The following is a 22,673-nucleotide window of genomic DNA, read 5'->3' as shown; positions in this document are numbered from 1 at the left end:
GCTATTAAGATGCTCTCCTGTCAGAACAACTAGCCTTCCAATTATTTTTTCAACTAGCCCCCCAATTTTCTTTTAACAACAGAAATTTAATCTCCACGATTCAAAGGATCACACAATAAGCAGCAAACTCCTCCAACTCTCCATACCCCTCATCGCCCCCCCCCCCCGCAAGCTGTTTTTGTTTCTAAAGGTTGGGGATCATTACCAACAACAAGCCCACCTTTGTGACGTTCCAGGGTAAACATTTGATACAGAACTAATTGGGAGAAAAATGACCTGAATTAATAAGTGTTCCAAATATTTTAATGTCCAGGAAATGAAAGACTATTTATTTTGCAGCAATATCCCAGTCTTCCCTGACACAGATGCACACACACAACCACAAATTGAATACAGATTTCCCATGAGATCAAGCAGCTCTTATAGGCAGAGTTCAGGTGATATGGAACCTTCCCTGCCCCACAGTGGGCGCTGCATCCACCACCATGGGGTGGCCGAGGACAGCCGGCCGGAGGAGCCCTGATTCTTCAGATCACGACACTTCCCCTCTGCTGCTCCCTCTCCCAACCACAGCCACCACACCACACGCTGTCTCGCAGTCAGTTTTGTGAAGTCTGAAGTTTCAAGGAGGGATGCCCGCTTCCCTCTGCTTCCCGATGTACTTTAACATCCCGTCTACAGACCGGATGTTAAAGTACAAAGTTAGATTCCAACTCAGTCTGGTCAGACCCAGGATCACTTTCAAAATGACAGGGAAGTAAGAGGAGAACTGGCTCTTTTCCAGCCAGTAGCCGGCACCCTCCTACTCAGTCAGATATCTGTTCACCTCTTAAATCACACTCATTGAATTTACATTTTTAAAGGACCAAACGATAAGGATTTTGGTGGCTCATTAGGAGTTTCAGCAGTTTAAGTATCTAGAAATCCAGTGAGAAATTACGGAAGGACTTGGCCAAGCATAAAGACAACTATTAAAAGCCCCCAAATAACTTGCATCTCTTTCAAGCATCTCATAGGATACGAATTACTACACAGCTCTACGATACATATTTACACAGCCTGGTTGAAACTGCAGAGCGGGGAGGAGACTTACCAAACGCCACACCACAAATCAGCGAGCAGCTCGCTCCCCACCCTGCCTGAGAGGCATCTGAGCCTGTAAGGCAGGCAGGCTGGATAGTCAAACAGCTCCTACCATGACTCACCCTGAACTTTGGAGATACTGCTCACGTATCTCTGGGTATTCCCGTGTTTGTCTCCGAGAAACTCCACGCCCTGCACTGTAACCAATGCTACTGCCCGCAATAATACACTGTATTCAACCCACTGCTGACAAACGGGCTCTTGCTACTGCCAGAAGAAAAGATATACATTCTGTATATTTGGAGAGAGGCAGACTAGAACAAAGTCCTGTTATCACACAACTCTGGGGGTGGGAGAGGACCTTAGAGGATGTCCAGCCTGGCACTCCTGATTTACCGACTAGGAAACAGGCTCAATTCAACAAACTCCAGTTGGGCAGAGCCAATGCAAAGCAGTGAACCGAGCACAGGAAACCCCAACATGGATGAAGGCAGGGCGAGCGGTAAGTGGTCCAAGCGCGTAGGGAAGGGCAGTGAGTGGGGTCAGGAGACTCTTTCCTCTGTTGTTTCATTCATGAGACACATGCTCGCTGGTGCCTTCGAGTATCAGACGCAGCGAGGCGTGCTGGAGTTGCAAAGGGGCACCCCACCCCCAGGCTAGTGGCAAGGGAAACAATGACAGTCGCTGATGAGTGCCCTAGGAGGTGTACGCGGTGCTAGAAGACAGCACTTGGGAGGGGTGGCCAAGGTGGGGGGCGCGGAGGAGGAGGAGGAGGAGGGCAGGAGAGGAAACAAGGCTGGTGCAAGGCAGGAAGAAAGAGACTTGTCAGTGAGAAGGTACTTCAGGCAGTGCGCTCTGATTCATTCAGCCAGACAGCAGGTGACGATGTGAAGGGTACTGGGCATGGCAAAGAAGGCAGGAGAAGAATTAGGTCAGCAGACAGGGATGAGATTTTGAGGGCTCCAGTTATATCACGCCAAGGTGTTTAGATTTCATCTGATAGGACAGGTGGCAGCCGCTAAAGGGATTAGGATAATCAGATCCCTGTTTCAGACAAGTCCTTCTGAAAAAGCAGGAGAGAAGATGCATCTCAGTGGAGCGGACTGGAGCCTGCTGTAGTAATCTAAGGCAAGAGCTGGTGACGGCTGGATGCAGGGTTGTCCTGGGAAAGGAGAGAACAGCGTCTGAGGTAGACAAAGGAGGCAGCATCAAAAGGACGTGATACCAATCGGATGGGGGGTGAACGGCAGAGTCATGGAAAACCCCACTTGCTTCATCCCTTCTGGTGGCCAAAAGATCAAGCACAAGGCAGGCAACTGAGGAGAGGCAGGAGGAGGAAGAGATTTGGGGTAGCGGAGGAGTCAGCATCAGACATAATGAATTCGAGGCTCCTGTGGCACATTTAAGCACAGGTGTCCAGAGGGGCACTCAGAGAGACCGGGGCTTAAGAAAGAGAATTGGAGCCCATCAGTGACAGTGCCTTGGGGCAGCTCACTGAGAGGAAGTACTTGGACTTTCGGGTCAGGCAGACCTGATCAAATCCCCACTCTGCCACTTAGCAGCTGTATGACCTCCGGCAAGTAAATTAACCTTTTTGAGACTGTAGTCTCATATGAGGAAATTCCTCCTGGAATGTAATAAGATCAGTAAAGAACCTTATGTCAGGCCAGACACAAATATTAAATATTTTTCTCTTGCCCTTTCATGATCATATACTGCTTTTTATTATAACAATTTGACTACTAACCTCTGCAACAGATTACAAGTTGCCTTGCTGTCAGTCACTCATCTTTGAATCCCTTTTGACCTTCCTTGCATGAAGAGATTCTCAAATATTTGAACTGCCATAAGTCATATGAAAAACTCAGGCCAGAATGAGTCTAGGAGACAGGATTTCTTGCCCTTGACATTAAATAACTAATACAAAGATCTCAAAATGGTTATGTGGTTTATACGGTACTGATTTAATTCTGTGTTGGGGGTGTGATGGGGGGAGAAAAGGGCAATGGGGGTTTGCAAAAGAAAGAAAATTTTGTCGGTCTAATAAAGCCCTGTCAAAGTAACAGAACTTTACTCTTTGCGTAAATCTATACAGTAATATTTAAGAGGAAGAGTGTCTACTGAAGTTAGTATTTACACAGCCTCTATCCTCTGGCTCAGTTCAAGTAAAGGTCTTAAATTAAATTTTAAATAATGAATTCTAGCAAATGGCTCTTGCCTTAAACCAAATTTTAAATCAACAGTATACTCTGTATATAAGAAATATATACTTTCTTTGTTAGGCTCATTTTGCTTTTTCTATTTATAACTCTTAAATGGACATTTAAAAACTACAATAAGGGGGACTTCCCTGCTGGTCCAGTGGTTGAGAATCTGCTTTCCAATGCAGGGGACTCAGGTTCGATCTCTGGTCAGGGAACTAAGATCCCACATGCCGCAGGGCAACTAAGCCTGCGTGCTGCAACTACTGAGCCCGTGTGCTACAACTAGAGAGAAGCCTGTGCACCACAACGAAGAGCCCGTGTGCCGCAACAAAGATCCCATGTGCCACAACTAAGACCTGAAACAGCCAAAAAAAAAAAAAAAAAAAAAACTACAATAAGGGACTTCCCTGGTGGTCCAGTGGGTAAGACTCTGTGCTCCCAATGCAGAGGACCCGGGTTTGATCCCTGGTCAGGGAACTAGATCCCGCATGCATGCCGCAACTAAAAAAAAAAAAAGACCCCACATGCCGTAACTAAGGATCCCACGGGCCGCAATGAAGATCCTGCGTACCGCAACTAAGACCCAGAGCAGCCTAAATAAATATTAACCAAAAAAAAACGACAATAAGATTTAAAATCATACTGACCACTAAGGCATACAGAATTCAACTCCACATAGCCAAGCTTGTTCATTTTTCTCCTGATTTTGCCTTCAAATTTAGGCTCTAATTTGTCTTACCCATTTTTATGGCTGCCTCCCTAGTCTGAAAACATCTTGGTCACTGGATATTTTATTTCATCTCCAACTTACTTGGCTAAAACACATTCACGATCACCTCTTCCTTGCTTCCTGATCCTTCCCTGGTAGCTTCATATGTTCTCATTCTTTCATCGACAGCCTAGTTTAGCATACCTACTTCATGTTCTGTGTCTAGTCATAAATATCTCCAAAAAATTCACACAGGTTTCCAATATAAATTTGTTTTACGATTGTCTCAAAGCTCTCTAGTTGTTTGGCTCATTTAATTATTCTGATTCAAGATAGAGAATGATCCAATTCACAGCTATGGTCTTCGGGACTTGCTTAATTCCCAGCTGCCTTCAACTCGGCCACAGGTGGTACGGCTCAAGCATGACCAATTTTAGAGGGCACTTGGGTCCCTACGTGCTGAGGAAGAACATGTATCCCTCTCCCCAACATGCCCAGCCCTAACCCGAGGTTCTTGCTGCTCTCAGATTGTCTGGACTCTGGATGGCTCCCTTTAAACTCACACAATCCAGCTGGCCATGACTCTTTAGCCAATATCTAAGATTTTGACTCCTCACTGACATACCAACCCCCTCCGAGATACCCCCCAATTCTTCCCTGCCTTGAATGGACTTGAACTTCCCAGACTTGAAAAGACTCAACTAATTTTCTGTGTGCCTATAAGATCCTCTCCTATCTTGCTGTCACTAGGAGGCAAAATGAAGGCAGAGAGACAGAGCCAGGCTGTATGGCAACTGCCACTAAACCAGCACAATCCCCATGCCACCTGGCTCCTGACCTGCATTAAGGAGATGCACACATATTCGACTGACAGACTACTGAGATGTAATTCTTTCCATTTAAACATTACTTTGAAACACACATTACACACACCTAACTACTACACCATGACTCATAATAGAGGTGTTTAAAATGAAGAGCATCTCATCACAATGCTTCACCCAAAACTGCCCTACGGCATCTACTAAAGGAGCAGGTCAGATCCAGGAAACGGTTTACCATAATCTAGAGCATGATTTTCTCATTATCACATTCTGCTGCAGGGCTGCCTGACTTGCTTCCCAACCCAGTTCAGGTTCTGTGACCTCGTGTGATCCAAAGCCCTCTTCTGGCAAATTGAGGGTTAGTTACTTGCTTTGCCAAGCCATTCTCTATTCTCTTCTCCCTCTGAAAACCTCAGCTACCTTTTTAATTATTCTCTTTCTCAAGAAATATCTCATTTAATTCCTTCAACCAGAGGCCCTGGTGACACAGGTTTTGAGTAAACAAGGAGAGTTAGCTGCTTATCTGCTGCATCAGAACCAACTGGGGCAGGAAAGCCTTCTGAAAATAAAAGATTTCCCCGGTAAACTGGTACAACCCTTTGGAAGGACATCTTGTTCCCATCTATCCCTATTTAAAAGACACATGCCCTTTAACCCAACAATTTTGCTTTTAGAAATTTATCCATATACGGTTACAGAAAAAAAGATGTACAAAAATACTCAGTACAGTATTACAAGGCAAAACAAACATGTAAAAAAAGCACTCTAGAAGGAACTTAAATTGTATTATCAGTAGGAGACTGGTTAAATAAATGATATTTTGTGAGAACATTGTTTGAGAGAACATTTCTGTAAAGATACATAAGAAACTTAACAGCACTTATCTCTGGGGATAAGGATGAGAAGTTGAAAAGAGAGACTGCATTTTCTACCATGTGCCCTTTAGTACTATGGGATTTTTTTTCCTATGAACTTGCACTTTTTAAGTGTAGCTAGTTAAAAGGAAAACAAAGTGAACCTTCATAATTTGGGCTTACGTGGATGATCTACAAGACACCTCATTTAACAATGTCATTCAATCTTCGTTAAAAAGGAAATAAAACGAGGAACAAATAGGAACTCTATAGAGCGGATATACATTAAAATGTGTTTGCTCCAGCAGGTAATGATCTCATCATTACACTTTAGGAACCCTTGTCTTAGCCTCTCAGAAGACCAGGCTTCTTTTCTCTAAAGTACCTGCTGTATGTGTTATAGACTCTTCCATAATCTAAGTGGCTCAATTTAACCATCACCCTTGTGCTAAACATGTGTGCTGACACTTAAACTTAGTTTTACTCTGGAAATTGGGGTGAGATCGGGAGGAGCCCACAACTTTTGTCAAAACCTTGGAAAGAAAAAGAAAAAAACCCTTCAACTTAAAAAAAAAAAAGACTGATGCTCAAGCTCCATATAGGATTTACTGAATCTTTGGGTCTGGGAGTCCAATTCCTATATTTTTTAACCAGCTCTCCAGGTAATTTCTACATTGCTGGTCCTACCTCATGCACACCAGAAATAACCATGCTTAGCAAACACTGTGTCTTATCCAAACGGAACTACACACTATAGAGTAGAAAATTCTATAAACAAAGGTGTTCACTATTGCATCACTCCAAGATTTTAAAACAAATAATTTTTTTCAAACACTGATATGGAGTTTGGAGCCAGCGCTGGCTGTAAGCAGAACCCACCAGGCCCTCCCATCAAAGCTTCTGGCTTATCTAAGGTGGGGTATGGGGGGGGACATGTAGAAAAGCCACCTTTGGGGCTGGAAGGGACCTCGCGTAGTGTAGACCGAAGTTTCTCAGATCGTGGCTGCGATCACCTGATCACACATCCTCCTTCCTCCCTCCCACCCCCACCCCATTCTCATGTCCAAATAGCGATCACCTGATCACACATCCTCCTTCCTCCCTCCCACCCCCACCCCATTCTCATGTCCAAATAAAGTCTGACAACTACCGAGCTCGTCTGGTATTTCCTGAACATGCGACTGTAAGATCACCTGGGGCCCCTGCTATCCTTGCCCCACCCCAGACCTAGTGAATCAGAATCTCTAATAGAGGTTCTAGATGTTAAACCAGTGACCCAGGTTGTTCTCATAAACAGGGAATTCTGGGAATCACCAATTCACGTCAAACTCATTTTAAGATAAGGAAGTCAAGGCTCAAGTTGTTAAATAAGTTTCCCAAGGACTTACCAGCTGATTAATGATAGCTGGGACACCCGAAACCTGGTGAGCTATTTCTTGCCTCTTATACCAATATTACTTATTATTATGTTTATCATGAGTATCTATGAAATTTCTGATTCACCATGATGAGGCCCCAAGTAAGTGACTAATGAAGTCTGAAGGCAGAGGGTGTGTCATTACATGCCACTGGTTTAAAGAATAACTATCGTTATAAGGCTGTCCAACATCTAGCTACCTGCCGCTCGGGGTTCTTTCACTTTCAGTATCAGGATGAGGGGACACATAAAACAGCACATCTGATAGAAAAGGAAATACAGTCCCACACATTTATAACCAGGTGAGGAAGACTCAAAGTCCTCCGATCTCACTATTTCTTGGTCAAATATTAGAAACTTTAGCAAAAGAAGTCTAATAATCACACTTTCATTTAAAGCAACAGCCTGCACCTTGCTGTTGGGAGAGAGAAGAAGACAGCTCCTACAGAGTTTCCACAACCTTGCCCTGAAACCAGTATCTCTAAACCCATCAACAAGAAACACTGATGGGAAACTAAACCCCCAGCTTGGAAAGCACACAGCAAGCTTTAATTCAGGGAGGGTTCAATCAAGTTATAATTGCCTCTAGTTGGTCCTCCCACACGGTCTCACAATTTACAGCTGTAATCAGTTCCACAAAGAATGTGCTAAATTTCTTTTCTACCTTTGAAGTCAGAATTATCTCCAGTTAGGTTCTTACAACATTGCTGTTTTGATTCAAAAAAAAAAACAAAAACAAAAACCAAGATGCAGAAAAGGATAAATGAGTGAATAAAAAGCAAAGACGCAGAAAGATCTTTTGGAAATAAGCACTGACCCCTCTGACCTAATGATAACCCAGAGAGATTCAAATTTGTAATGGAGACTTATGCCAGTTTGGGCAACCTTTCTGTTCCAGGGCACAGGATCCAAAAAACACATTCATCTGGTCAGACATTTTCCATACTCTGATTTTTATCTTTCTTGGCATGCTCCATTCTCCCCTAATAAAGTCACAACCCTTTGTTGCCATGGAACCCAATGGAGCCTGTTACTATGACTTCCCCGAAGGCCTAAAAAAAGATCTAGTGACCAGAAGAACTGCCCTTTCTTTAAAAAAAAGAAAAAAAAAAAATTTCTAAGGCAAAGAGCTCCAAAAAGGACCCAACCCTTTTATTTCATGCAGGTTAACTTGAACTCCTGAGCCAAAGCTAAACAATGTTTCATAAAAATTTGTCAGCTGGGACATTCCCAAGAAGATGGTTTTATAAATAAGTACCTGGCAAAGAGGATGAAAATATTCTTAGGATTTCTTCCTTTTTTTTCCCTTCCAGGCAAGCTTCCTGAAATTTGAGTAGCTGTTTAGCAAACACGTGTCAATCAGCAGCTACCAAATTGCAATATTCATTTCCACCAATACTTAATTTTTGCCAAGAGCTCATGATTTCTCTGTAAAGAAGAGATAAGATAAACAGTACAACCAACCCTGTGTTCTGTTGTACCTGGAGCTGGACGAAACCTGTAGGAAAAAAATACCTGGGACTAATAGCAGAGCTACTTAAGGAAAGAGAATTAACATTTGTTGAGTGCCTACCATGAGCTGGCACTTTTAGGTCATCCCAAGAACCCAGCAACAGAGGCATTTCCCTGTCTCTGTTTTGCAGCTAAGGGACCAAGGCTCAGAGAGCTTAAACAGCTTGCTCCAAGCTGCCATATTAGAATGTTGTCTGGAGCCCAAAGCCAATCATTTGTTCACCCAACATTTATTGCTGGCCTCACAGGTGTTTTGCATTTTGTTAGGTTTCTTGTTCTTTACAATAAAATCTGCAGCCTATAAAGCTTGTCTGTGAAGAGGGCATGGAGTCTCTCTTTACTGGAGCAAGGGGCCAGTTCTGGCTGTCCCCACTTATAATGACCACCACATCTGCACAGCAGCAGCTAACCCCTGGGAGAATCATGAGTAAATGCCCTGGTCACTTATCTAAGTTGACATGGGCCAGACACCTACTACATCCCTCAAAAGGCTGGCTGCTGACAAGGCCTTCCAACCCTGGACTCTGTGGCATGGGGAGGACCAGGAAGCTCTAGGTACTTATTCTTGTGCAATTTCAGCAATGAAGTAAAAGCCAAGCCATGAAAACTCAACGACAATTATTCTATCCAATCCTGGTTTTGGATACACAGTTTCGAGAAATGACTAGTAAGAAGGAATGTGGTAAAGCACGGAAGTTAATTTCAAAGTTTTATTATTAATCATACCAGCCTTTCAGCTAAAGGTATTTTATCTATCTCCTCATATAATGAATACAACTACTTTCATTAAAAGAAATTTCAAAAACCAACACAAAACCATAATGAGATACCACTTCACAACCACTAGGACGACCACAATCAAAAGATATATAATAACAAGTGTTAGCAGAGATAGGGAGAAACCAGAACCCTCATAAACTGCTGGTAGGAACAAAAAATGGTGCAGCTGCTGTGGAAAACACTCTAGCAGTTCCCCAAAAGGTTAAATATAGAATTAGCATATAACCCAGCAATTCTACTCTTAGGTATGTTCCCAAGAGGAATGAAAACATATGCCTACACAAAAACTTGTACACATGTGTATAGCAGCATTAATCATAACAGGCAAAAAATGGGAACAACCCAAATGTCCATCAACTGGATAAATAAAATGTGATACATCCATGCGATGAAATATTATTTGGCAATAAAAAGATATGAAGTACTGACACATGCTACACCATGGAAGAACCTTGACATTATCCTGATTGAAAGAAGCCAGACACAAAGACCGCATTATATCTGATTCCATTTACAAAAAATGTCCAAAACAGGCAAATCCATAGAGACAAAAAGTAAATTAGTGGTTGCCTTGGCTTGGGGAGTTTGGGGAGGGAGGAAATGGAGAATGACTGCTAATGGATATGGAGTTTCTTTTTGGGATGATGAAAATGTTCTAAATTTGACTGTGGTGGTGATTTCACAACTCTGTGAGTATACAAAAATCATTCACTTGTACACTTTAAAATGGGTCAATTGTATGGTATACGAATTATATCTCAATAAAGCTGTTATTTTTTTTAAAAAGGAAAAACCAACACAACTCCTTTTTGGTTTTTGGTTGTCCTATTAAATAAAAAATAACCCAACTGACAAGACCACCTGACCTTGGATAAGTTACTTTGTCTCTGGGGTCTCTGTACCTTTCTAAGGAAACAAGGCTCATGCCTGAACCCAATGTTCTCTTCTGCTGCCCCATGAGCAAAAGAATCTGACTTTTTGAGGGGAAAAACCACTTGTATGAAACCTCTCAGGTAGTGTTCAAACAGGGGAACCAGACTCCGTATTTCTGCCAGGCCAAGATCCATCCCACTCTCGCCGACTCTCTTCAAGTTCCCTCTCTGGGTTCTTCCCTTCACCCCAGGCTCCGTGCCCCAGCTGATTCCTGAACATCTGCCATGTGCAAGGTTCAAGAACAGACTCAGGTAGATTATGCAAGGTGATCAGGGTTGCACAGCTGCACAGTAGCACAGATGAGATTTGAACTCAGAACCAAAGTCTGAGCTGCTTCTCTTATTCCTATACCTGAGTTTTCCAAACTGGGTCCACAGACATATTCTTGGGGTTCCATGAGTTTGCTACAGACAATTTACAAGAATGTGCTTATTTAGATGGTAAAAAATATTTATATAATTTTGAGGATCACAGAGATAACCATCTGCTAACCAAGTACCTCAAAATCCTCGGGTTTCAAGGCTTTTTGTGTTTCTACTCACGCTGGGGCCAGGTAATAGTACTTCTTTAGTTGTCGTGGGTGGATAGGAAACGTGTCGGCTAACTGTATTGGTTTTCTAGGGCTGCCGTAACAACTGGGTGGCTTAAAACAACAGATATGTATTGTCTCACAGTTATGGAGGCCTGAAATCAAGGCGTCAGCAAGGCCATGCTCCTTCTGCAGGTCCTGGGGAAGGAGCCATTGCATGTCTCTCTCCCAGCTTCTCAGACATTCCTTGACTTCTAGTTTCCTCCACTAATCCTCTGTCTTCACATCATCTTTCCTCTGTGCATGTCTGTCTCTAAATTCCCCCATTTTAAGGAACACCAGTCATGGTGGATTAAGGCCCACCCTAATGACTGACTTCCTTTTAACACGTGTGGACGAAGAATGTCAACTGCCACACTGGTAAACAAAGGATGGGGGCCACCTAGGGGCCAGTGAGCCATCAGCCACCGCAGCCTCCCCCAACTGTGCACCCTGAGGGGATCCAGGATGGAGAAAAACAGGACACTGGCCCCAGATAGTTAAAGTGCATATCAAAGGAATGATTTCAATCAGCCCAGCCTCTTCCATCTTCCCCAAAAGAGGAAAGTGCTAAATTCATTAACTTGACATGTCTGGTTTTCTTTAACTAGGATCTCTTGATGTTCCAACTCTCTGGTTTTTGTTGCAAAAACTCCAATACCTCCCGTACCGCTTCCCAGCAGTCCCTCAGGGCTATCAGCGAGGCTGTCTCCTGGGCTTGAGTCCTCAGAAAGTCCGCTGAATAAAACATAATTCTCAACTTTTAGGTTGTGCATTTTTCTTCAGTTGACACATCATTGTCTCCGTAAAGACCCTATTTCCAAGGAAGGTCATGTTCTGAGGAGCCAGGGGCTAGGACGTTATATGGGAAACACTCACAGGACTACCACACTTCTGGTCACCTAGTGTTGCAGCTGGGGGTGGGGGGAGGGTCCCACACCAAACAGTTCTTCTCCGTCAGCAGGGTGTCCTACAAATCAACTCCTTCTGACACTATCTACCTGGAGATGGCGGCGTCAGATCCCACAGCTAAAGGGCTCAGTCCCCCGAACTGTCCCCTCCCCCCACTTCAGACACCAGGCTCAAGTCCACGTTGTTACCTGTGCTTCTGAAAGACTGGCTCTAAACTGGAGGTTCCCACGGCCCTCTTTTCGGGTTGATTAATTTGCTCGAGAGGCTCACAGAACTCAGGAAAACATTTACTTATTGGATCACCAGTTTATCATAAAAGGATGTAACTCAGAACAGCCAGACGGAAGAGGTGTACTGGCAACGCATGTGGAAAGGGCAAGGATATCCCATGCTCTCTGGGCACCACTCTCCCAGAACCTCCGCGTGTTCACCAACCCAGGGACCCTCTGAACCCCATCCTTTTGGGTCTCTATGGAAACTTCATTACAAAGTCATGATAGATTGAATCATTGGCCATAGGTGATTAATGCAACCTCCAGCCCTTCTCCCCTTCCCACAAGTGGGACTTAAAAGTTCCCCTGGCAACTTGCCCCCATCTTCAGGGGCTTTCCAAAGTTAACATAAACTCAGGTGTGGTTGAAAGAGGTTTGTTATATGAATTAACAAAAGACACCCATTTCACCTTTATCACTCTTATCACTTAGGGAATTCCTAAGGTTTTAGGAGCTTTGTGACAGAAATGGGGATGAAGACCAAATATATATATTTCTTATTGTAAATCACAATTATCACAGACTTCAACACATCTTTTTGAGGGGACAGAATTCAACCTATTCAACACTGACTTTACATATAAATGATGCAGAAGTCCCAGATGAAAGTCAAACGATCTCACAGTGAACAACGGTGTCACACAGAATTTTTCTAACAGAAAAGTTACGGATTAAGCCTTTTCATATCATGGAAAATGATATAGGTAATAGAGGCATCCAAACTCAAACAACAAAAACAGAAAAAAAACCTGCCCTGAAGTCACTACTATACCAACATTGTGAGTGATTTAGATCATCTGTATATTAAGTTAATGTTAATATAAATTGTTATTACCTTTGTATTTTTTCTCTGTTATCATTCCAATTTTTTAGTGTATGTGCTGCTGAAGCAAGTACTATCTTTGTATTTTGTACATATTTGTTTGAAATTTTTCACAATAAAATGTTGGAGGAAAACTTCCTTAGACTCTTGATGAAATCTGTTAACAAAACATTTATTCTTGGAGAACACCTAAGTAAAAACACCAGTTACGATCCTCGAATAAGCATTTCTCTACACAAGTGGAGAGAAGATAAATAAATAAGTTTATTAAAAAAAAAAAATTTATTTATTTTTGGCTGCGTTGGGTCTTCGCTGCTGTGCACGGGCTTTCTCTAGTTGCCGCGAGCGGGGGCTACTCTTTGTTGCGTTGTGCGGGCTTCTCATTGTGGTGGCTTCTGATGTGGAGCATGGGCTCTAGGGACGTGGGTTTCAGTAGTTGTGGCACATGGGCTCAGCAGTTGTGGCTCACAGGCTCTAGAGCACAGGCTCAGTAATTGTGGCACACAGGCTTAGCTGCTCCGCAGCATGTGGGATCCTAGACCAGGGCTCGAACCCGTGTCCCCTGCATTGGCAGGCGGATTCCTAACCACTGCGCCACATCAGGGAAGTCCCTTAAATTTTAAAATATGGAAATAAGAGTACATTACTTGTCTTCCCTAATGAGACCTATTTAAATAAGAAATGTAGCCAAAGCCTTAACTAACCATTTGATGTCCTCAAACATTGACCTCTGAACGGAAAAAGTCCTACGGTCTGTTGGAACGTGTGAACTCAAATATTACACTAATTACTATGCATGAAATCTTAATTCATTCTTTCTTTCCTTCCTTGCATCCTTCTATTTCTCTATCCATCCAAACACATATTGTGCATTATGTGTGAAGCCCTGGAGATACAATCCCTGCCTGCTTTCCAGGGGGAGAGAGACAAGCGAACCGCACATGAGAAGAACACGAAGAAGGCTCACAACAGACTTGGGTACCAGTCTGGTCAGGGAGCACCCAGGCTGGGGATGAGCTGAGAAGGGGAGTCAGGGAAGACCCCTTCAGTTCAGGATCTTACAGAAGCCTTCAACATCTTTATAAGAGAATTACACTTATTTTTTCACATGAGGAAGCTGATGCTCAAATGGGTTGGGCAAACTGCCTAAGATGAGTCCACACAGTTTGTAAGTGGCAGAACCAGGATTTAAAAACCAGACCCGTGGTCCCCAGAGCCCTGACACTGAGCTGCCCCTCTGAGCTCTAACACGCCAAAGGAGGGCTTGAAAATGGCCTGTTCTGAATCTAGCAGCCCAGGTGATCCTTGTTAAACATGAACTGGCCCATGAACTGGCCTGCCCCTGCCTCTTGGGCCTCACGTCCTAATGATTCCTCAACTCTTTGCTCGCCCTGTCCGGCCACATGGCCTCCCTGATGTGCCTCAAGTGCAACAGGCACACGCTTGTCGCAGGGAGTCTGCATCTGCTGTTCTCTGTCCCTGGAGAGCTCATCCCCTGCACAGCTGTATAGCTTCCTTCCTCAGGCCCATCCTCAGCTGCATCTTTGAGTAGAGCTGTCCTCGAGCCTCCTACTTGAAACTGCTTTCCTCTATCCCCCCCCCCACACACACCTTGGGCCTCTCCAGCCCCCTCTTCCATGCTTTGTTTCTCAACATTGCATTTATCACCACTTAACATACCGTGTAATTTACCTATTGGTCTGGGCTGTCTGCCTCGTCCTACCTGAATATAAGCTTGGTGAGAGTAGGGAAATTTCTTTTGTTCCCTGGGATGCCGGGCTCGGAGCAAGGTACTCAACACATATGTGTTGAATTAGGCTGAAAGCAGAATCGTTGCAGGCATGACCCGTACCTGTACTGCTTATGCGTGGACAGTGGCCCGACATCTCCCACACGAGATGCTGCCGACTTGGTGGAAGGGGGTTGGAAGAAGCCAGCCCAGGGGCTACAGGGAGCTCATTCTTAAATCAGTGCCACGCAAAGGTGCCCGAGTGAGTCCTCTTCCCTGGCACGTGCTGAGGAGACGCAGACACTACCCACCTGGATGCTACTATCCAAGGAAGCCCATCAGGGCTCTCGATCTCAAGGTGTGGTCCTGGGTGAAGGGGACACCTCAGACCAAGAAGATAGGGGAAGTAAAGGGTAGCCTATGTTTCTGCCTTCTCCCAAAGTGCTAAAAAACAAAAAACTCTGCCTGGCCACTCAAGGAGGTCCTTATTCTCCCAAGTTAAGCTCCACCTGTTTGCAGAAGGGCTCTCTTCTTACACTGGCCTTTTGTACCCCAGGTTTAGGAAACCTCACCAAAGCTACCGAAAGAAAACCATAAGGGTTCAATCCTCCGGGAGTTCTCAGACAGCAAAGGGTGGACTCTCAGCCTGCCTACAGAGTGACTGCAGGAGTGAGAGGTTCTAAGCATCTCGGTGTCTGCTGAGTCTAGAGAGGGATGGATGGTGAAGACCCAAGCACAAAAAGATCGCACAAGGTCAAACAGCAAAGGCATTCAAGGGGAGGGAGAGGGTACACTTTTCATCAGGGAGGAGCTCGTGCCACAGAGTGTATAACGTCTCCCAAACTCCAAATGCAACCTCAGGCTAATCCCTCGTACCAGTAAAAATCCTGGCCATGTAGATTAAACTGGGGTGAGGTGGGGATGCAAATGAGGGCGATGTGTAATAATAATGGGAAAGCCCTAAGTACTGACTTCATAAAATTCGAAGGCATTTAAAGGGTGCCTTTCGTAAGTGAAATTCTACAAAGGAACCCAAACCACTGCAAGACAGTTTCCAAAAAGCAAACAAAACCTCACTGAGAGATGGTACTATAATTTCTGGAGTTTGCATCAGTCTGTTTTCTGTAGTTAGGAAAAGGGTGTCTGGTTTGGGTTACAAAGGCAGTGTTCCACTATAAAAACCTGCTGGTTGCCATGACAATGAACATCTCTGTTCCTCCCTTTTCGGCAGCATCCTTCTTACATCTGAGTCAAATCAAAGGACCTATCTGTGATGCCAGGGTTTAGTATTTCCTTTGCACGAGGATGTAACGATACATACACACACATATATTCATATACAAGGCACATCATCAACGGGCTAATCAGAGGTGAACCAAAACCTCAAAAATGGGTACCACCTGTCCTTCTCTCCCAATCCCGTCCTACAAACATCTATCAGGAGACACTCATGCAGGAGAGTGTGAGCATGAAGGGAGGTGGGCCAGGAAGCTTTGACAGCGGACACCTACTCCTTCCCATCTAGAGCCTCTCAGGGCGGACTCTGGGTCAATTCTTTCCAGAAGGGCCCATGTGAGGTCAGGGCTCCCTGGAGCACTGCCATTTTCTGTGTGCAAGTCTGTCCTCCTGAGCCTGAGCGCCTCCAAGGCAGTGCCCACGTCTGACCGGTCTTAGGGCCCAGCCCAGCGCTAAGCACCCAGTGAAGCACTTAGGACAATGAAGGCGGCACTGGAATAAGGCAGCCTCTCCTTATATTTTCTACGGAGATCTCAAGTTAGAACACATCCTGCTTCAAATCATCCCTGCCTAAGAAGAAAGCCAGGGAATTCTAGATCCATGCTCTAGGGTGTGCAGCTTGGGACCTACAATGCAGCGCTGCTACTGGTTCTGTCACTGCGGTCACAAGTCTTGACCACTGACCCTTCCCCAGACCTGGGGCAAAACAAAGAGTAAATGAGAAAGTTATAGCAGTACTGTGATTTATCTTCTCCTTTTCAGGACAAAGGCTGCTCATCATTTAGCTAGATTTAATTGCAAAACAATGTTTGTTTTAGAAAAGCTATGAAAATACCAAAAAGCCAGTGGAAGAAAAATAAAGCACCCAATGCTCTACTTACCCAGAGGTAACCAGTGTCTATATTTGGGTTTCTATGTCACTATCCTTTCAGTGGTTGTTGCAGTTCTGCCTAATGGTTAGAGGCAAAGGTTCATGAATGCAGACCAATCTGGGTTCAAGTTCCAGACTTTCCATTTCTTACTCGTATGATAATGCTTGAGTTATTTACCCCTGTTTGAGCCTCAGTTCTTCAGCCATAAAATGAGGATAACTGTACCTACTTTTTGGTTCTGTTGTAAAAATTATCGTAACCCATGTAAGCCCTTGTCACACTGCCAGCAGAACTACTCATCTCTGCTAGCTTTATTCATGTTCTACTTGTATGTGCCACTTTACAAACAAAAATGCTATCTTCTGTGCACATATTTTTTTCGTTCATTCATTCATTCATTCATTTATTTATGGCTGTGTTGGGTCTTCGTTTCCGTGCGAGGGCTTTCTCTAGTTGTGGCAAGCAGGGGCCACTCTTCATCGCGGTGCGTGGGCCTCTCACTATCGTGGCCTCTCTTGTTGCGGAGCACAGGCTCCAGACGCGCAGGCTCAGTAATTGTGGCTCACGGGCCCAGCTGCTCCGCGGCATGTGGGATCTTCCCAGACCAGGGCTCGAACCCGTGTCCCCTGCATTGGCAGGCAGATTCTCAACCACTGCGCCACCAGGGAAGCCCTGTGCACATATTTTGAAAACTTTTTCAATCAACATAAAAGCATGACCTCTTGACATGTCAATGAATATACTTCTATAAACTGATGGCTTTAATTATAAAACAAGAGCTTTGATAGACATTAACGAGAGTATAGATGCTTAAGTTCTTGACGTGGTCCAAAAAACTGCCTACTAGCAAACTCAAAATAACTTTATATCTGCTTTCAGAAAAAATTAAAATGCATACAAACTTTAAACAAATACTATTCAACATCTACATAAAATCTAACATCATTATGAAAATTTTCTATGACAAATATTAAAACATGACTTTAAGAAATCACTCCTGTAAGTACAATTACTTGACAAAGCTACTTAAGAATAGATGGTAAGGTTGAAGATATGCTTTTTCCTCTGCCCCAGGAATGTCACTTCTAAGTATCTTTCCTAGAAAAACCCTCCCACAAGTATACAGACCTTCTCAGAATCAACCTGCCTGTCCACCACTAGGAGAATGGCTATAAACAGACTCTAGTTTACTCATACACTGAAATAATGTACAGCAGTAAAAAATGGAAATGAAGTTGAATAAATGTATAAACACCATGTTGGAAAAAATAACCAGTTACAAAGAGATTCCATTTATATAAATATTTAATCCAAAATACAAACGATACATTGCTTACGGATTCTCCCAATGTATAAAAACATACAAAGGAATGAAACACAACAAATTCAGGTTACGGAGACCTCTGAGGAAGTAGGAAGGGAGAAGACATCCAGATATTGTATCTGGGACCATTTATCTCTTAAAAACAACTGACAGAAATCTGGTGTAAACATGGCAAAATGTTAACATCTGTTACATCTAGGAGGTAGGTCTATGAGTACCACACTTTAAAAAAGGTCTTCTCCATATCTGAAGCATTTAGTAATTAAAAATAAAGTTGTCTACTATTTAACTAGAACTTTGGTTAATGATTTGATACAGGTTTTCCACATGCTCAGAACATTCTCCCCTCTGTGAATCTGGTTTACTTTTAAAATATGGTGTAAGTTGCTGTTTCTGATGGGCCATTTCATTACCTTATAATTTTGGAATCTGATGTCACTGCAATTACTTCCGTAGGACATTAACTTCAACCTTAAATTAAACAGCCAAAGCAAGCATAAACTTAAGAAAATTAAAATCCACTGAGAGTTTAATAAGCTAGCGGCCCTAGAAAAACATCCAGGCTCATTTGAGGCTACTGTACAAATAAACTAAGGAGCAATTATTTTAAAGAATTTACTAACAAAGTAATTGTGATTTCTGAAATGTCCAAAGTATCAGAAAACATAAAATAATCTTTGTATACAGATTTAGTATCTCTTTCAACAGTATATGTATTATTCTTATTTAGCAAATCTGTTAACATTAAAATCACCCCGAATTTGCAACAAATTATTTCAAAAATGAAGGCTGAGAAGGCATCAACGTTAATTTAAAGGAAGCCACATAAATACAAGATTATTTCATTCATCTCTTATTCGCCCAAAGAAAAGTTTCAAAATATGTCTGTTGGAATGGTGGGCTCAGTTCGCAAAACCATCCTTAAACAGCACAAGGCTGAAGAGCTCTCCTTTTAACTGTTTCTTTAAAAATAAGAGCTTAGGGACTTCTCTGGTGGCGCAGTGGTTAAGACTCTGCATTCCCAATGCAGGGGGCCCGGGTTCAATCCCTGGTCAGGGAACTAGATCCCACATGCATGCCACAACTAAGGAGCTGGTGAGCCGCAACTAAGGAGCCTGCCTGCCGCAACTAAGGAGCCCATCTGCCACAACTAAGACCCAGCACAACCAAATAAACAAATAAATATTTTTTAAAAATAAGGGCTTAATTTGAGCCCTGAGTACTTAAAAAACTTTCTTGCTATTAGACCATTGTAAATGACCAGAGTGCTAGTCAAATTTCTCGACAGAACTTAATGTTCCCACCTACCCAAACAGTAGGAACACTTCTGGATATTAGAAACAGACAATGATTTGGTGTAAACAAGAGCCCTCATGGCTCCCCAGGTTGTAACAGGACATAAATGAGCCACCTGAATGAAAGAAGACTCTCACTTTAATTTTGGTGCCCACATAGCCAACAGATGCCAATTCAGCGAGTACCTCTAAAATGCTCAGCACATGAGGTAAATTTTGGCTGGCTTTGTACAACAAATATTACTTGATAATTTGCTTAAGTCAGGAGGTTTCGACAAGCACAGTGCCTTTCCAAAATGAAAATACACGTAATAAAAGCATACTCATTCCACCATTAATATGCTCTTGGGTCAGCTTATGAAATGTTAAGTGTTCATTTCGGGGCACAACCAACAGTTTCAACCTCCCTCTGTGTCAGACACAGGGATTATGAGCCATGTGAACCTCTCAATAATTAACTTAGGTGCATAGAACGACCCCTAAATATCTACTGATATTTAGCAAGCCACAGGAGTAACCTACAAATAAGGATAATTAAGCCAAACAAAGCAACAGCTTATTACCTACAAACATGAAATCTTGTTTTATTTATTTTAACATGAGTCATAAACCAACTTAAATTCCTAGTACCGAGGACAGCATAAGGGTGCTATACATGCTTACTAAGTGAGAGGACCACAAGCTTGAAAGCAGTCTGCTGAAAGTCATTCCTGCCCTTTCATCTCCAGAGCTAGGATGCTGGACCACAATGATTAAGGCAGCACAGAGGGTTCAGGAAACAACAGTACATATTCTTTATACTGTAAAGCATATGTAGAACTTGTTGAGAGGTAACATCTACTTCAAAAGAATTGAAAGCAGATTTTTTTTTTAAATGACAAACTTTACCATCTCTTCTCCTTTACCTTTCGGTCTTTCCTTACGGTAGGTGATACTGGAATCATGCCTGTTGAAAGTTTCTAATTGCATGAGCTACAGTTCTCAAAATGCTCATTTCAAATCCTGGATGGGGGTGTGGGAGGGAGGGGGGATATCAACCCAGAATAAATGAACCAAAATTATAACTTTTGATTCAATACTTTTAAAACAGGAGAAAGAAATTTATAAAAATGAAACTATACATATGGACAGCAGTGTATTTTTAAAGAGAAGTAACTATGCAAAAAATGGTGCAGGAATAACTATGTCATTTATGTGTAGACATCTTAAAGAGAATCAAATTCTAACTGGATCAAGATTAAAATACATAAACACAAAAATCATAAAACGTATTTAAAAAACATGGTATTTTGGCTTTGTAAAGACTCTTAAAATCTGGAAGGCCATTCTAAGAATGACACAAACCTGTAAGCCCTAAAATTTTTAAATTTCTTCATGGCAAAGTCTGGTTAATATTTATTTGGTGTTTGGTATATGCTAGCTCTATACACACACAACATGTCATTAAATCAGTGTGGAAGGCAGAATTCTAAGAGAGCCCCCAAGATTCCTACCCACTGGTGTATACACCCTGTCAGATAACCTCTCCTTGTATATGAGCAAGACGTGTGAATATGACGGGATTTTACTCCCATAATTAGGTTACATTATATGGCAAGGGTGAAAGAATTTTGTAGATTTAATTAAGGTTCCTAATCAGTTGACTTTAGTTCATCAAAAGATGGAATAACCGAGTGGGCCTGGCCTATCAGGTGAGCCCTCTAAAAGAGCCCTTGTCTAGAGGTAATGCAGCAGAGACGCTCTCCTATTGGCCTTAAAGAAACAGCCTACCATGTTGTGGAGAGGGCCACATGGCAGGGAATAGTACGCAGCCTCCGGGGGCTGAGGGCCTCAGTCCTACAGCTGCAAGAAACTTAACTGAGTAAACAACCAGTGAGCTTGGAAAAGTATTCCAAGCCTCAGACAAGACTGTGGTCCTGGCTGACACCTTGATTTTAGGCTGATGAAACTGAGCAGAGGATGCAGGTAAGCTGGGTCTGGACTCTTGGCCCATGGAAACCGTGAGATGATAAATGGGTGTTGTTTTAAGTTGCTAGATTTGTAGTAATTTGTTACGCGACAGTAGAAAATTAACAGTCAGAAATGACAAACTGGAAAAAATGTATGTGCAAACAACCTATTTAATAAGTAAAAAACTTCTACAAATCAAATTAAGAGAAGAATAACCCAATAGATAAATGGCCAGAATATATAAACAGGTAGCTCACAATAAAGACAAATGTTTTTTAAGTGTGTGAAAATATGATTAACATGTTGTACTATAATTACGTAAGATGTAACCCTTGGGAGAATCTAGGTTGGGTAGAGGGGTGGTACACAGACATTTCTGTACTATATTTTGCAACTTCCTGTGGGTCTGTAATTATTTCAAAATAAAAATTTAAAAATACCATCAACCTCATTCGTATCAGGAAAAATATAAATTAAAATGAGGTACCAGTTTTCACCTACCAGATTGTTGAGGATCAACAAACTAGATAATAATACACTGTGTGTCGGAAAGATGTGAGCTGAGGCATGTTCATACACTGACAGTTACATAAACTGTATCAGTTTCGCTCTCTGCTGCACAGGTGCGGTGTTCAATTTCACAATATCATGATTTAAAATGCACACACCCTTTGATGAACAATCCCACGTTTAAGAATTTAGCCTATTAACATATTCTTCACATGTGGGAAAAGAAGCATGCCCAAGGGCAGTCAATGAGGTGCCTATAATAATCAAAGACTGGAAGTAATACAAGTATCCTTTAATAAGTAAATGGTTAAATAAATTATGGAATACCCATATAGTGGAATCCTATACAGCAATTATAACAAGGTCGATTAATGTGCATTGATACGGATCAAGAGTAGAATACACTTTCCAGCTTCTGAAGTCCTGTACAGCATACCCACATCCACTCATTTGGTCAGTATTTACAAGCCCCAACTATGTACCAGGCTCCATGTCTGGATAAAAAGAACATAACCATCCCCATGTGAGAGGATGAAGCAAGTGCCCACAGGCAGAAAGGGGAGGCATGGGAGCCCACAAAGAAAGGAGACCAGAGCTCAAGGGCAGAGAGAGGGTGAAAGACAAAGGTCAGATGAAGAGGCTCTGGTGTCAGGGTAAGAAGCTGGGATTCTGTCCTGCTGAAGGATTTAAAGCAAGATATTGACAAGACACTATGCAAAGCATACAGTTACTCTAAAAATAAAGCAGTGGTCCAGCTAGAGAGGCTCATGATCAGGAGACCATGCGTGATTTCATGAGAGGTGTCTTAAGGTATCTCAAAACTTGAGCACTTGCGGTAAGCTGAGTCACCCAGGCACACCCCTTCA

At 42.8% G+C, this 22,673-nt stretch overlaps 1 protein-coding gene across 5 annotated transcripts in view; it reads right to left on the bottom strand.

Moving 5' to 3' along the window:
• TMCC3 (transmembrane and coiled-coil domain family 3) overlaps window positions 1–22,673 on the bottom strand; it is a 271,358-nt gene that overhangs the window by 38,461 nt on the left and 210,224 nt on the right. The window contains exon 1 of one of the 5 annotated variants that reach the window (XM_007165887.2): window positions 1,094–1,138. The exons of the other annotated variants lie outside the window; for them this stretch is intronic. The gene's annotated coding sequence lies outside the window, so the exon portion shown is untranslated. Of the gene's footprint in view, window positions 1–1,093; window positions 1,139–22,673 lie in introns of those variants that run through there. 5 annotated transcript variants of the gene reach the window in all.

Source organism: Balaenoptera acutorostrata, chromosome 11, assembly GCF_949987535.1.
Source record: "Balaenoptera acutorostrata chromosome 11, mBalAcu1.1, whole genome shotgun sequence".
NCBI lineage: Eukaryota > Metazoa > Chordata > Mammalia > Artiodactyla > Balaenopteridae > Balaenoptera > Balaenoptera acutorostrata.
The sequence above is the reverse complement of the archived record's forward strand: the minus strand, read 5'-3'. Positions and strand labels throughout refer to the sequence as shown.